Source organism: Enhydra lutris, unplaced genomic scaffold, assembly GCF_002288905.1.
Source record: "Enhydra lutris kenyoni isolate GAN:26980312 unplaced genomic scaffold, ASM228890v2 scaffoldscaffold46, whole genome shotgun sequence".
Classification (NCBI taxonomy): Eukaryota; Metazoa; Chordata; class Mammalia; order Carnivora; family Mustelidae; genus Enhydra; species Enhydra lutris.
Genome location: NW_019154130.1, coordinates 2,383,845 through 2,395,388, shown reverse-complemented (window position 1 = coordinate 2,395,388; position 11,544 = coordinate 2,383,845). Strand labels below are relative to the sequence as shown.

At 45.9% G+C, this 11,544-nt stretch overlaps 1 pseudogene; it reads left to right on the top strand.

Moving 5' to 3' along the window:
• The first annotated feature begins 3,442 nt into the window (after positions 1-3,442).
• Positions 3,443-9,056, top strand: LOC111156327 (annotated as a pseudogene).
• Positions 9,057-11,544: the final 2,488 nt, after the last annotated feature.

Genomic DNA, 11,544 nt, shown 5'->3' with positions numbered 1-11,544 from the left:
CTCATTCTTCCAGGTCCCAGCTACACAGGCTGCCTGAGAGAGAAGGGTGTGTCTTCTGTCCTGTGTATTTGTGCTGAGGAAGTCACCCAAACTCCTTAAGAACCAGGTTTTGCCTCCAGGCAGCATGAGTTCACATCCTGACTCTGTCTCTTGGTAGCTCTGTACCCCTGACGAAATGGCCTCTCGGAGCTTCAGTTGGTGCATTACAAAAGAAGAATAATACCAATTTACCTTAAACAAGCGCCATGAGGATTAAACGGATACGGTACGTGTTAAGTTCTGAGAACCTTACCCCATTCCCTGTAGAGTGATTTCAGCAGTCATTTGAATACAAGGCAAAACCAAAAATCGATCTAAGGGCGCCTTAAGCGGCAGAGACTAAGCAGCATTTTTGCACAACTATGTAAAGAATATTAAATATCTTTTAGGTTTGCATGAAAACGGACCGTTATCTTTTTTTTAATAGCACTTGCCTATCTTCATATAGGTGTGTGCCTTTTTCGTGCACGTGTGAGAAACAGACCATCTGATTCTGTCGCTTTTCTTCCTCGATACGGAGCTTCACATCTGTCAGGTTGGAAGCAGTGCGCGGCTGGGTCCCTGCGATTGAAACCGACAGATGGATAGTGGCGAACTTGAGGCGGGGTGGGAGGGGTGCGTTCAGGTGAAACTCCTGCTTTTCTTCTAAGTAACCTTGCGATGTTGCAAGGTGCGGATGCCAGAGGGGGCGTGCGGGGGTGAGTCCCGGCTCTGCCGCTTATGGCTCTGTGACCCTGGGCTGGTTAATCATGCTGCCCCGTCCTGGCTTCTTCTTAGGCACTTGGGAATGATGATAGCCCTTCATATTCCTGTTCTATAACCCAAGGACTCTCTGTAACATAAATATGGATAATGCATGTGCAGTAAAACATTTATGTTCTATAAAATAAAATATACATGAAATACACAATAACCCATAAAGCATGCCTAGAATTATACCTATGCTATAGAACATAAATATACATAATGAATATATCATGCATGTAATGCGTATGAATATAACACTTACATGTTATATAAATATAAAACATGCATGAAGTCCACAATAATTCATTAAAACCTACAAAGTATATGTCATACTACACATACATACTCTATATAGTACGTTACTATAGATCATTATAGGTTACATTTTATATTTATGAATATAATTACTATATATATACTACACGGACATACTATACATACATACTATATATAGTATGTTACTGTATATAATATTTATCATTATAGGTTACATTTTATATTTAAGAATATAATTACTATACATATATGCTACACGGACACAGAGTATATAACCAGTACAGCCCCTCTTCATGTGACAATGTGCGGTGGTAGATATTCACGTGAGACGATGAATGGCACAGACCTAGCAGTTAGGCTACTACTGACCTTACGAGGACAAGTCAGAAGAAGGATCACCTGCTGAAACTGAGGGTAAGGGGGGGCAGATGAACCGCCTGCCACAGTCCTAGAATCATCCTTGCCTCCAAGAAGCCAGCCCTCCAAGAAGCCAGCTCTCCAAGAAGCCAGCTCCTTGTAGTGAAGAATGATACTGGAAACCCAAAGAGCCTGGAGACGTCAAAGGGAAGCAGTGAATGGGATTAGAAAGATGTGCAGGGAAGGACAGGGAACCTCAAGGGGGATCACACGCTACATGTATGAACACACATGGAAATATCTGTCGCTGCAGGGGCCGGGGAGGGGCAAGTGGAGAAACATGGCTGGGAGGCCATGGAGAGCAGCCCAGGATCCTGGCCCGTTGGGGATGCATCTGCCCTCGCACCTACAGGGCGCCTGGGTTTCCGCAGGCCCCTGCACCTGAGGCTGTGGGGGGCGGGTGTCTCATGCTGGTGCAGGAGGCTCAGGCTGGGAAGTGGGGGGTGCCCTTGACCGTGGGAAGAAAATCCGCTTCCTGAAGTCTGAGCGTCTTCTGAAATACCAGCTTCCTGAAGACAAACGTGTCACTGCTACTGAAACTGGGAGGGGCAGGACTTCAGAGAAACAATGACCCACTACTTGCTATTTTTCAGAATAAGGAAGTTTTTTTGTTTATTTGTTTTCTGTTTGGTTTGCTTTTGCCTTTCAGACTATCACCAGTGGAATACTTGGAAATCAACTTGGAATCTCTTCTCAGACCCTGGACTGAACCCCGGTGGCCCCATTATCTCTCCCTACCTGTCCTGCACCTGCCCTGGGGCTGGGGAGGAGATTGGGACCCGCAGTGAGTCCTCCCTGTCTGCTGAACTGATCTTAGCAGGTGTTCTGACGGTCTGCCTGAGGAAACCAGAGGCAGATGGGGTGGGGGGAGTTGGTTACAGTCACATCACATCCTGGAGACAGTCAGGACCTGCCTAGTCTGCCAGAACATCCGGTGGGGGTGACCTTGAAGCCAAAATTCCCCCACACCTTGCACCTGCAACCGAATCTTTTCCTTAAATATGTTTCATCTGGTCTGGAAAATATGTATATTATATATTACACTGAAATATTTAGAGCGGTAGATCTCATGTTAAGTGTTCTTACCACCAAAGTTGTTGTTGTTGTTGTTATTATTATTATTATTATTATTACTGCTTTTTAAAAAGCCAGGTTTCTGACGTCTGCTGATGGATTGGGAGCTTTGGCTTCTCTGGGGCTGCATGCAAGGGGACTCAGGTTGGGAGTGAGTGAGCCAGATTCCCAGCTCCCTGTCCCCGCTGCTCCCCTTACCAGCTGTTGGCCTGTGTTCCTTTTATCCAAACATTTGATTGGGAAACGCAGTGGCCTACGTTCGAGCAGCATGCTTGCCGCTCCTTGGTTGCTAACGTTGTCACAAAGCACAAAAACAGCCACATCAATTTGCTTTTATAATAGGTCTTCCGTAACAGGTGTGGTGAAGTCTATAAAGAGACACCCGGTATAAACACCCTGGAGGGAGAAAGAAGAAGAGGAAACGTCCCCAAATATCATCATCAATAAGTGATTTTTGTGGTTGTTTTTGCCTCGACTTTGGAAATAGCTCTCAGCTCAAGGAACCAAGCGTTTCGGAGGGAATGAATTCCCCAGCATGGGGGCTTAATGAGAGAGCTGATAAGTGCCTGGGGCTGCAGATCTGATTTTTTTTTGAGGCAGAAGAAAAGCTGAAATGAGGAGATGAAGTGCCTACCCTGTGTGTAAACAGAAAGTGGATTAGAGAGGAAAGTGTTTATGTCCTATGAAGTCTAACAGCCACTTAAGCGGCTACGATTATTTGACAAGACAGTGTGGGCTGCTAACGGCCGCTCTGCTCTTGTCCCTCACTGCAGCTGGGCGGATTTCAATGCTAGAAGAGAAGGGGGCCCTGCTCCGGGATGGAAGGTTGCTGGGCACTCTGGGGGACCCGTGGCTGGAAACCAGGTAAATGTGCAAAGTGACAGCAGCGATGGTGGCCGCAGATGTTCCCCCAAGAGCCGACGCCACTCTGGACACTGCCTGTGACACAGTGCATTATTAAGAAATATGCATGTGGGTCTTTGTCTGTGGTTCCTGGCTCAGGGCTCCCCAAACCCTCGGGGTTTTCTAAGCGGGAGGAGCAATTTTGAGCATCTTTTGTAGTAATAGTTGTCCTCAGTGGGGAGTCATAAAGGTGGGATGGGTGTTGTGTTATTCCTAATGAGCCCCTTTCAACCACACAAGTGCAGGAACCATCCTAGCTCCTTGCCTCCCAGAGCTGAACTCCGCCAGGATCTCCCCTAGCACCTGTCCTCGCCATGTTGATAACACAGTCACTCAAATTCTCTCGCTCATGAGCATCAGGTGCCAACTTCAGGTCAACCAACAGGGCTCGTGCCCTTCCCCTCCCTGAGACAACCTCAGCAGAGGTGGGCACCCCCGATTTCCCAGGGGAGGAGAGTAAGGATCAGAGCACTTATGTCCCTTGTCTGAGTGAGGGTGGAGGGGGCCGTGAGGCTAGTTTGCATGTATTCTTGAGCTCAAGCTACTGGTTCCCAAACTGCTGCCCCTTGGAATCACCGGGGCTCTTTGAAATATGTGGATTCCTGGCTCTGACCCTTAGACACTCTGACTACGTTGCTGTGAACCAAAAGGGGACCACGGGATCACCCCAGGGCATTTCCACCGTGCAGCAAACCTCCCTCCTGGTCCTCCGGCTGCCTACATCTGCCACTTGAGGGAAAACACGTTGAAGGCGAGAGACAACATCTTTTGATTCCTGAATTCTGGGCGGGAAGCCACAGATCTGGCACCGGGGAAACACCCCACATGCCCGAGGGCTGAAGATGTCGTCAGTGCATCTGCGGGCACACGTTTGACCAGACGAGGAGCCGGGTCCTGTCATTTCATGACCACAGCCCCACGGTTGCTGGAAAACTGAGGATAAAACACCCTGATGAAAAGTAGGCTCATTCTGGTTTGTGCTCCCGGCCCACCAAGGGGAGGACGAGGAAAAGAGGGGCAAGGGGTGCTCCCTGCAGTACCAGCACGCCATGGTGCGCGTCCTCACCCAGATCGTAGCCGAGGCGCCCGATGTGAGTCAGCTGAGCTCCATGCTGGGCCCCGACTGGCAGCTGGACATCACCGACCTCATGACCAAGTTCATGAAGGTGGAGGAGCCCAGGATCACGCAGCTCCAAGGAGGCAGGACCCTGGTGGGCCAGGAGCCGGAGATGACCACCGACAGTGCCGGTTTCATGCACTGCTTGATGCTTTCCCCAAATTCTCAGCCCACTCTTTGCTTGTGTCCAGATATATTAGTGTGAGTCGGTTCTGTGCAAGTGGGTTGTCTGTACATGGGAGGGAGTCATGAACGCAATACATAGAATTCATCAGCCTGTAGACGGCACATTCAGATATTCATGTCTAACCACAGAGAAGCTTCTGCAAATTAGAGATGCTCTTGAGACCAGATTCGCACCCTTTCCCCAGGGGATGCTACTTCGAGACACACAACAAAAGCAACCTTACATCCTTGGTATTAGTAGCTCTCAACCCCAGGGCACTTGGCGACATCTGGCCAACATCTGGCCACATTTTGTTTGTTGTAGCTATTTACGCACACAGAGTTCCCCAATGTCATGCTTTCTCTTTTCTTAGAGGATGATTGAAAATATTTCTTAGTTAATTTTAACAGGAGGGCTGTGAAGAGATTATAGAACAGATTATCTTTACAGAGTGTTTAAATATTCTTTGTCACGTCCCAATTTAGGGCTCACCCAAATGTGATTTTTTGTACAAGCTGCTCTATTGGTACGACATTAGTCCAGGTCTGAAACTCTCTGGTTGCAAATTGATGTTTTATGAGCCGAAATGACTTTTAAAAGCCATTAAGATTCCTTTTTGTGCTGGATTTTCCCCAGCGAACTCAATGATGCTACAAGGATCTACAATTATTACGTTATAAACATCTACTCAAAGAGCAAAAATTAAGCAGGGGAAGAAGGCAAGACACCATTTCTCTAAATATTTTTAGTAAAAGAGGTTGTCAAAATATAACTACTGTTTTGAGGAAACTGTTACATTTTCTGTGCTCTAATGGGCCAGCACCAACAGGGAGATAATATTCTTTAATTTGGGGGGAATTACCACTAAATTAAATCAAGCTCTTTGAAGAAAACAAATGACTAATATTGTATAAATCAAAGGAAGCAGAATATATTAGGTGGGTCTATTTATCGTTCCTTTTTAAAAAAATTTTATTTATTTGACAGAGAGAGAGATCCTAAGTAGGCGGCGGGGCGGGGGGGGAAGCAGGCTTTCTGAGCAGAGAGCCCGATGTGGGGCTCGATTCCAGGACCCAGAGATCATGACCTGAGCCGAAGGCAGAGGCTTCAACCCACTGAGCCACCCAGGTGCTCTTATAGTTCCTTGTTCTTTAATGGAGGGTGTGTGATTAAACATTAAAAAATGCTCTTCTAAAGCATCTGTATTTCAGCCAGTTGTCCTAGTCCCAGATCATCTGTCCTAAGATCATCGGGTGCAAATCTATTATCTGACAGAAGTCAGGTTTGTTGACTTATTGCTCCTAGAGAGACCCCATGCGGAGGAAATGTGGGAAAGTATATTGCACAAAAGAGATAGGGTCTGATGGGAAGCCAGCAAGGGCTGAGGACAGGTAAGACTAGTATGAAGCACACTGTGGGCAGCTGAGCTGCCGGCATCTGTCTGGACCATCTATGGACCCAGGGTCCTGCCCGCTAGTGAGACACATAACTCACGCACGTGGGGAATGTTGCGTTATCTGAAATCCCGCATCGGAGTTAGAAATCAGATCTGCTTCTCTGTGTCAAAGTGACTTAGGTCCTCAAGGCAAGAGAGGGAAGTTCATTCTGCCTGACGGCGGGATTTCAAAGAGCAAGGTTTCTGATAATCTTGGATTTTAGAGAACAGTGTTTCTTGGGGGGTAAAAAGGTAGCAGTCCCCCAAATAAAAAGTATTCTGACACTTCAGCATTAGCTTGTCCCTGGGAGGAATGTTTCCTGCTAATGCGGCAGCTGACTTCCCCTGCGTCTGTCACCGCAGCTAGATAAAGGGAAAGGTCGGTCCCTGCTTTTTTTTCTTTTTCTTTCTTTCTTTCTTTCTTTCTTTCTTTCTTTCTTTCTTTTTTTTTTTTTTTTTTTAGATCTGAGCTAGTTCCTACTTTCTGAAGCTTTCATTTAGCACTGAGAGCACACTTTGGGGTTTCAAGGAGGGTGGCAAACAAATGACCTGCTTACAGAGCCCCACTCCTTTTGGTAGGCATTTAACCTTTTTCTTTCCTTTTTTTCTCGTTACTGATGTGTGCGGCAGACCCTGGAGCTTTCTCGCTTCCTTCGAAGGTGCTCTCGCCGCTGTCCGACTCCATCCTGGCCGAGAAGACGGTGATCGTGCTGGATGACAGCATCACCATCGCAGACCTGGGCGTGCAGCTGGTGGCCGGCTTGTCCCTTGCCCTGCAGCCTCACTGAGCGGACAGGAGAGCCATCGTCTCGGCGGTATTGGCCCAGGACGTTATCCAGACCCCGCAGCAGGTGGGATTCCAGAATCCTTGAGTCCCTGGTCATTTGAGATCACCTCCCTCCCTCTCACATCTGCAGAGAAGATCAATAGAGCACTCGTAGCTAGGACAGGAGACCCTTGAAACTCTGTTTTCTCTCTCCAGTCTGTCTGTGTCCGAGAAAAGTGCTCAGTACTTTGGGGAAATTGTCCTCTTAGATATTTCACACACTAACCATGTGTCCCAATACCACTCTGCAGTGGGTTATCTGTGTTGGGGGGCTCTTGGTAGACCATGACCGAAGGTTCACGTCTTCTCCTTTCCAAAATAGGTAATAATTGGTCCTTGCAAATTCTATTTCTATTATTTAAAGAAGTATGGCTAATAGGCACCAGATATCTGTTGTTTTATATTAATAATGGACAACTTTAAACCTCTGCTCCATCTCTAAACTTGTAGCAAATCCATTGAATTATACCAAGGTCATTGTGTCCTTCAAGCATGCCAGTCCCCATAATACATCTTTTCTCAGATACTTCAAATGAGCATGTCTTTCTAATAAAGGTTTCGTGGAGTGATATTCATCTTGAACAGCAGCATGATTAGCTGCACCTGAAATCGATTCAGAAGCATCCTGTGATCTTTCAAACTCTTCGGAAAATTCAAAGTCGAATTCCGTTATATGACATTCACTAAGTTAATATACACAGGACTACGGTAAACAAATTTGCTCCTCACACCAGTGCAGATACAACCCATTATTTATGCCAGTTAAATGTATGATAGCAACTAATCCCGATTTTAAAACACATTTATTGTTCTCCGCCTGGGTATTGGAGACATATCTCATAATAAACCACATATGCGGTTTATAAATTTGTGTATGTGCTTATAAATTTGAAGGAAATAAATTGTAATATAAAGTTTTAATTTCATTTTTCTTAGTTGTTAGATTTTGGTCAGTGATGGTTTGGTGACTCCCTTAGACATTTATGACCCCAAGGATTTTTCAGTTACTGTGTCATCATTGGGTGAAATGGTGGTGTCTGCCCAGGCAAATCTTCAGTCCAGATGGCCAGTGGTGGTCGCACAGGGTGAAGGGCAAGGGCCCTTGATTAAACTAGAAATGATGATTAGTGAGCCCTGTCAGAAGACCAAGAGGAAGAGCGTTCTTGCCGTGGGTAAAGGAAATGTCAAGGTCAGATTTCAACCAAATATTGATGAGCACCAAGGAGGCACCAACGACATTGAGGGCATCAGTCGGGAATACAAAGACCACCTCAGTAATTCCATAGAGCGTGAAAGGAACCAGGAGAGAGCAGGTCAGGAGTGGTTCCAACATGGCGCCTCTGTTGGCCACGAGGAACGTAGCAACAAAAGCACAACCGCATGGTCTCCCCAGGAAGGAAAGGATAAGAAGTCACTCAAGGTGGCAGTTCAGATGCCTTCACAAGCTTCCCCAGTCAAGGGAAATTACCAGAAACCAGTAATCTCAGTGACCTGACGGTGACCTCAAGGGGGTTGACTGACTTGGAGATAAGCATGTACTCTGCTCTGTGTCTTCTGCCTGGCCATTTTGGTCTTCTTGATCAACCGTGTGACATTTGCTTGGAAATACAGACACAAAACATTCACCGCAAGAGAGCAAGGCAACATCCCCCATTCCCATGACTGGGTCTGGCTTGGGAACGAGGTGGAACTTCTGGAGAACCCCGTGGACATCACCCTCCCGTCGGAGGAGTGCACGACCATGATAGACAGGGGGCTGCAGTTCGAGGAGAGGAACTTCCGTTCCCAGAAGACCTTCCACAGCCAGCTGCTCAGGCCCTCTGACTATGTCTATGAGAAGGACCTGAAAAGTGAGCCTCTGAATCCATCGGACCCAAAGCGGAAGCGAGTCAAGTTTACGTCCTACACCACCATCCTCCTGGAGGATGGTGGCCTGTACACCAACTCCATCCTGTTTGACAGTGAGGACAACATCAAGTGGGTGTGTCAGGACACGGGGCTGGGGGGCCCCCGGGACCTCAGAGACTACATGGAAAGGCTGCAGGACCCCGTGTGAGCTCCTTCCTTACATTCATAGTCACCTCTATGCCTTCTGTTTTTGGAATGGTGGAGCAGTGAGTTTGTTCAGCAATAGGGGGTGATTTAACAAAGCTTTGTTTCTGAGCAGGTGTCAGAGTCCCGGAGAACAATAGCAGCCGGGTTGTAAGCCAGGATGTGATTTGCCTCTAGGTCAATTACAAGGAGATATTGGGAACCTCCTGGGACGAGATTTTTACCTGATTTCTGGGACCAGCTCAATGATATGTAAGGAGCCTAGAACTCACAGATGTTACCCGTTGTCTCAGGGCAAATGGCCACTGGGAGTTGGAAATAATTTGGGAGTTGATATTTCTATTCTTGGGTCTTCATAAAGCACAGTGGACATCACTTGTGCACAGCCTGAGAGTAGACATATGCAAAAGATAACTGAATGTAACCCTTATTTGCAGTGAGTACTGCTCTTGATGCATGTATGCAAAGGTGCAGCTGGGTGCCAGGGGCGTGCACTGCACAACAGTAACAGGGAATGCCTCATTAAATTCTGTGCCCTCAGCTCCTCATTCCCCTCACCCTACTCCATGCCCTGTGTGTGTATGGAAACTAGTTTCTCTGGCTTCCGGAATTCTTTTGCAAACATTATCAAGGGAAAAAAAAACAAACAAACAACTAGTCCTGTCTTCAAGATCTGTTGATTGTTGTACAAGTTTTATAGCCCAGGCTCTGTCATGTCTTGCCGTTTACTGAGTGTCCATGCTGGATGTCGGTTTTCTCCACCTGTCATCACATCACTGTTCAGAGCAGTATGTAAATTCATATCCCTACTTTATCTGTATCTGAATTGGACAAGAGGTTTTACTGGATATAAGAGTGTCAATAAAGGAGTGCTATTTAACAAATGAGTTGTACATGAAGTTTTCTTTTTCACATGAATTCTGGGGAAATGTTCACATCACCAACACGTTTATTTTGTTTCCTCTGACCATAGTAACTTCATGGGGGACTGATGGGGCTCACTTCTTGGGGGTTCCAATCTCTCAAACTACTTTGGGCTGTATTTATGAAAGCACTGTATATGAGCATCAATTTTTTGCACCCAATCTGAACTCTAAAAATAGTATTTATGTGTACAGAAAAGGAGTTGCCAAGGAAACAGTTGCAGATGAAGCTTGCCATTTGTGTGAGTAAGGGTAAAAAGAGATAAACAGAATGATAGTCCAATCTAACAGTATGTAGATGTCCATCCATCCAATGACCAGGAAGATATTCAAAATTGCTTTTGTGGTAGAGACAAAACACTCACAGGATGTCCAGAGGAGGGATGTGAATAAGTGGCGGGGGCACACATGCACGTGCGTGCACACACACACACACCCACCACGGGCACACACACACACACATCACAAAAGCAAATAGCTATTCCAAGATCAAGCTATTGTTAGGAAAAACATGGCAGCTCTGGATCAGTGGCAACGAAGAAAGAAATCTCATATTGCACGATTCTTGTATAACTTATAAAATGGTATTGGAGGAACCAGAGGAAATGGTCTGAAGTAAAAGAACTTAAGGGTAGGAAGATTAAGTACAATTTTTATTTATTAAGATGAAATAGCTTCTTATTTGGATTTGGGGCTAGAATAGCCCTTCTTAGTCTTGGCTAAGCCATTTATCTCCAAGAAACAAACTCTTTGGAAGGTATAATAAAAATTCTAATTTTTATTATTCTTCATTGATGTAACAGATAACAATCTGTTCAAAATAATAGCAACAACAACGTACTTGATTCTGTATACTTCCATACAAGAGAAGTGAATGGTAGCAGTGGTCCAAGGGTGGAAGACAGGAATTCAGATTTTTAATTTTTTTTGTTTTTTTACTTTTCAGCTGAATCTGTAGTGTTTTATTTCTTTAAAAGAGGCAGATCGTAAGCGAAAATGACAAAGGTAGCATCTTAAATTCCTGTGGCCCTTACGGTTTGGCACCTCATTATTATTCTATGGTTTCAAATTATTTTGTCATACAAATTTCAATATGAAAGAAGGAGTTTAGGCCAGCACCCAGCAGAGAATGACTGCTTCAGAAATGCTGCTATTATTCTAACACTGCCTTTCAGATGCAACCCTCTTATCTTAATCCGGTTCTCCCTCCTGCCTTTGCTCTCCTATCCATGGGATGGACGGTGTCCTGTCCCATTTGCTTCCCTCAATAGAGTCTTGCATCCTGGCTGTGCTCACTGAGAGCTCACAGGCCAGCAAGGGTAGACTTGCATATCTAAAGACCAACTCTAAGAAACTGGGTCCACAGTAGCAGGAGTGGAAAGTTGCTGCAGAGTGATCTCAGGTGGATCTGTGACCCCAAACAGCAATGACTTGGGTATTCCCAGTAGAGCACGGTGTCCTCTCTGTACCATCCTCCCTGGGAGGGGCGGTCTACACCAGCTCCCACTGTGATCTTCCTGTATGCCTTGTCTGTAGCATGCCTGAGTGTTTATAAACAGGGACACATCA